We start from the raw sequence: 5,453 nt of genomic DNA, 5'->3' as shown, positions 1-5,453 counted from the left end.
TTCAGTTAGCAGCAGTAGCGAAGGAATCGCTCGATCGGGTTCAGTTAACAGCCATCGATCGATCGCTCGGGTTCGGTAACGCGTAGCCTGCAGTGCAATCGCTCGGGTTCGGTTAGAGCCCAACGCCTCACTCGGGTTCAGTTAGAGCCAACGCCTTGCACACACCCACATACATGTACGAGAGAAATGCACATCGCTTGGCCCCCGACCTCCCACCGTAACCGGGAACTCCCTGAAATTTTCCTCCCCCTCGCTTCTACCATGGTTTTTTCCGTCATGGACGGCCCAAAGAATGTCATGCAGCTGCGTCTCCGACCCGCCCAGGATGAAAAGCCCATTTTCTGTCATGATTTTTTGTCATAGAAGTAGGAGCCCACCACATCTATGATGATACCGGGTTTTGTCACAATTATCATCATAGAAGTGCCATATGTATGACAGAAAAAAAATTCGTTAGGCCCAAAATGTCACGGATGTGTCTTTTTTGTAGTGTAGTGAAAAGGGTGGCTATATCATTTAATTTAGTAAGATGTGCCACAACAGTTTCAGATTCATAGCCATAAAAAGGATCAGATTCAACCAAAGTAATTAACTCAGGACCAACAGAGAAATCATAGTCCTTACCAGCAATAAAGATAGGTGAAGTAGCAAAAGTAGGGTCATATTTCATTCTAGCATTCAAATACTTTTCTTTAAGCTTAGCTAATAATTTCTTAAGATCTGATCTATCATTGCAAGCTAAGAAGTCTCTAGCAGTTTCTTCATCCATAACATAACCCTCAGGCACAACAGGCAATTCATATCTAGGGGGAGAATCCTCATCATCACTTTCATCAATATTATCAGTTTCAATAATTTCATTCTCTCTAGCCCTAGCAAGTTGTTCATCAAGAAATTCACCTAGTGGCACAGTATCATCAAGCACAGAAGTAGTTTCATCATAAGTATCATGCAAAGCAGAAGTGGCATCATCAATAACATGCGACATATCAGAATGAATAGCAGGTGTAGGTGTCGCAAGTTTACTCAAAATAGAAGGTGAATCAAGTGCAGAGCTAGATGGCAGTTCCTTACCTCCCCTCGTAGTTGAGGAGAAAATCTTAGTTCTTTGATCTTTCAAGTTCTTCATAGTGACCAGCAGATATAAATCCCAAGTGACTCAAGAATAGAGCTATGCTCCTCGGCAATGGCGCCAGAAAATAGTCTTGATAACCCACAAGTATAGGGGATCGCAACAGTTTTCGAGGGTAGAGTATTCAACCCAAATTTATTGATTCGACACAAGGGGAGCGAAAGAATATTCTCAAGTATTAGCAGCTGAGTTGTTAATTAAACCACACCTAGAAACTTAATATCTGCAGTAAAGTATTTAGTAGCAAGGTAATATGATAGTAGTGGTAATGGTGGCAAAAGTAACGGTTTTGGTTTATAGTGATTGTAACAGTAACAACGGAAAAGTAAGTAAGCAAATATCAATATATGAAAAGCTCGTAGGCAACGGATCAGTGATGGATAATTATGTGGGATGTGATTCCTCGTGCAATAGCTATAACATAGGGTGACACAGAACTAGCTCCAGTTCATCAATGTAATGTAGGCATATATTTCAAATATAGTCATACATGCTTATGGAAAAGAACTAGCTCCCGTGGCAGGCGGTCCTATCGGAAACTAAGGGATATTAAGGCCACCTTTTAATAGAGTACCGGCCCAAAGCATTAACACATAGTGAATACATGAACTCCTCAAACTACGGTCATCACCGATAAGTGTCCCGATTATTGTCACTTCAGGGTTAACGGATCATAACACATAATAGGTGACTATAGACTTGCAAGATAGGATCAAGAACTCACATATATTCATGAAAACATAATAGGTTCAGATCTGAAATCATGGCACTCGGGCCCTAGTGACAAGCATTAAGCATAGCAAAGTCATAGCAACATCAATCTCAGAACATAGTGGATACTAGGGATCAAACCCTAACAAAACTAACTCGATTACATGATAAATCTCATCCAACCCATCACCGTCCAGCAAGCCTATGATGGAATTACTCACGCACGGCGGTGAGCATCATGAAATTGGTGATGGAGGAAGGTTGATGATGACGATGGCGACGGATTCCCCTCTTCGGAGCCCCGAACGGACTCCGGATCAGCCCTCCCGAGAGAGTTTAGGGCTTGGCGGTGGCTCCGTATCATAAAACGTGATGAATCCTTCTCCCTGATTTTTTCTCCCCGAACATGAATATATAGAGTTGGAGTTGAGGTCGGAGGAGCACCAGGGGGCCCACGAGGCAGGGGGCGCGCCCAGGGGGTAGGTGCACCCCCACCCTTGTGGACATGGTGTGGGCCCCCTGGCCTTGATTCTTTCGCCAGTATTTTTTATATATTCAAAAAATAATCTCCGTTGATTTTTAGTTCATTCCAAGAACTTTTATTTCTGCACAAAAATAACACCATGGCAATTCTGCTGAAAACAGCGTCAGTCCGGGTTAGTTCCATTCAAATCATGCAAGTTAGAGTCCAAAACAAGGGCAAAAGTGTTTGGAAAAGTAGATACGTTGGAGACGTATCAGGGTGGACCGGTGCTTGGGTGATGTCCTTACTTGGACAAGCTTCCCACTTATGATTAACCCCTCTCACAAGCATCCGCAACTACGAAAGAAGAATTAAGATAAATCTAATCATAGCATGAAACATGTGGATCCAAATCAGCCCCTTACGAAGCAACGCATAAACCAGGGTTTAAGCTTCTGTCACTCTAGCAACCCATCATCTACTTATTACTTCCCAATGCCTTCCCCTAAGCCCAAATCATGGTGGGGTGTCATGTAGTCGACGTTCACATAACACCACTTGAGGAAAGACAACATACATCTCATCAAAATATCGAACGAATACCAAATTCACATGATTACTTAGAACAAGACTTCTCCCATGTCCTTAGGAACAAACGTAACTACTCACAAAGCATATTCATGTTCATAATCAGAGGGGTATTAAATAGCATAAAGGATCTGAACATATGATCTTCCACCGAATGAACCAACTAGCATCAACTACAAGGAGTAATCAACACTACTAGCAACCCACAAGTACCAATATGAGGTTTTGAGACAAAGATCGGATATAAGAGATGAACTAGGCTTTAGAAGAGATGGTGCCGATGAAGTTGTTGATGGAGATTGACCCCCTCTGGTATTTTCTTCACCCAGTATTTTTTTATATATTCCAAAATAATTCTCCGTAGATTTTCAGGACTTTTGAAGTTGTGTAGAATAGGTCTCTCAAATTTGCTCCTTTTCCAATCCAGACTTCCAGCTGCCGGCATTCTCCCTCTTTGTGTAAACCTTGTAAAATAAGAGAGAAAAGGCATAAATGTTGTACCAAAATATGTAATAACAACCCATAATGCAATAAATATCAATATAAAAGAATGATGCAAAATGGACGTATCAGACCGTTGGATGCTTGAGCTCCCCTTGTATATAGAAACAATGTGCTCCCAACAATCCTTTGCACGAGTGAAAGGACGTAAGTGAGATAGATCTTCGGGTGGGACTGCATGTTGAAGGATGAACAAAGCGGAGTGATTGTATTGATTGTCAACTTCTTCTCTTGGGGTGAAGTTGTTTGGATCATGCGGGTAGAAGCCTTGCTCAATGATTCTCCAAAGGTTAGGTGAGCAGTGATTCAAATGAGACTAATGCGAAATACCCAATTAACAAAATCACCCTTAACAAGCTTGGGAGGAGGACCATGATTATTAATGCGAGGTGTAGGGACCGGTCCTCCATAGACCGGGGGAGGGGTAACCGAGGCAAAGGTTCCCGTCCCATTCTTGTGGTGAGGGAAGTAAACACGAGTACCTTTAGCCACTTCCGTAGAGGAATTGGCCTCCGACTCCAATGCGGTGGGATTGACCACAAGCAAAGGATCGGGAGAAGCTTTCATCCCCTCAAGCAATTCTTTAAGCATGGACTTGACTTCGGTCGTCATAGACGTCTTAAGTGAAGCCATAGCTTCATTTAAGTCGCCTCGTGTGATCAAAGTCAACTCCACGGCCTCGGGCACTTCCTACCCGATGTCAACCATACTCTTCGGGTGGTGAAACCCTTAATAAAGAGACATGCTTTGATAACAATTGAAAGGATCGATATGGTTGACTAGAGGGGGGGTGTGTGAATAGGTAACTACCTATTTTTAGTGTTTCTTAACAAAATAGGTTTAGCAACAAATAGGTTGTCTAGATGTGCAACTAGGTGAGAAACCTATATGGTGCAAACAACAACAACAACAACAATAACAACGACAAGTGCAAGCATAGGATACAACACAACAATAGTTTGCACAAAGTAAAGGGAAGAGATAACCACAAGTGGAGACGGTGGAGACGAGGATGTCTTACTGAAGTTCCTTCACTTTGGGGGAAGTACATCTCCGTTGGACCAATGTGGAGGCACGATGCTCCCCAAAAAGCCACCAGGGCCACCGTATTTTCCTCACGCCCTCACACAATGCGAGATGCCGTGATTTCACTAGTGGTGTCCTTGAAGGCGGCGACCGAACCTCTACAAACAAGGTTGGGGCAATCTCCACAACTTGATTGGAGGCTCCCAACGATACCACGGAGCCTCACCACAATAGAATGTGGCTCCGAGGTGACCTCAACCGTCTAGGGTGCTCAAACACCCAAGAGTAACAAGATCCGCAAGGGATTAGTGGGGGGGATCAAATTTCTCTTGGTGGAAGTGCAGATCTGGGCCTTCTCAACCAAACCCTAGAAAATCAACAAATTTGATTGGCTAGGGAGAGAGATCCGGCAAAAATGAGTTTTGGAGCAACAATGGAGCTTGGGGGGAAAGAGGTAGGTCTTCTTGGGGAAGAAGACCCCCTTATATAGTGGGGGGAACAATCCAACCGTGTAACACCCCGTATGTAACTTGCCATATTTGTATTCCAACTCTTGCCATTTTCGGCACTAAGTTATGTTATTTCCTGGTTGTCGGGTTTTTGTCTCCGTGTGGTTTTGTCTTTATCATGCATTTCATATCATGTCATCATGTGCATCGCATTTGCATACGTGTTCATCTCATGCATCCGAGCTTTTTCCCCGTTGTCCGTTTTGCATTCCGGTGCTCCTATGTCCTCCGGTGTCCCCTTTTACCTCTTTTCGTGTGCGGGTATTAAACGTTCTAGGATTGGACCGAGACTTGCCAAATGGCCTTGGTTTACTACCGGTAGACCGCCTATCAAGTTTCGTGCCATTTGGACTTCGTTTGATACTCCAACGGTTAACCGAGGAGCCGAGAAGGCCTCATGGTTGTTGCAGCCCAACACCCCCTCCAAAGTGGCCCAAAACCCACCTCAACCCCCTCCATCATCTCGATCATTCGATCACGATCGCGTGGCCGAAAACCATGCTCAATTTGGAGCCTCCTAGCT

Source organism: Triticum dicoccoides, chromosome 2A (assembly GCF_002162155.2).
Source record: "Triticum dicoccoides isolate Atlit2015 ecotype Zavitan chromosome 2A, WEW_v2.0, whole genome shotgun sequence".
Classification (NCBI taxonomy): domain Eukaryota; kingdom Viridiplantae; phylum Streptophyta; class Magnoliopsida; order Poales; family Poaceae; genus Triticum; species Triticum dicoccoides.
This window is presented reverse-complemented; position numbering follows the sequence as displayed.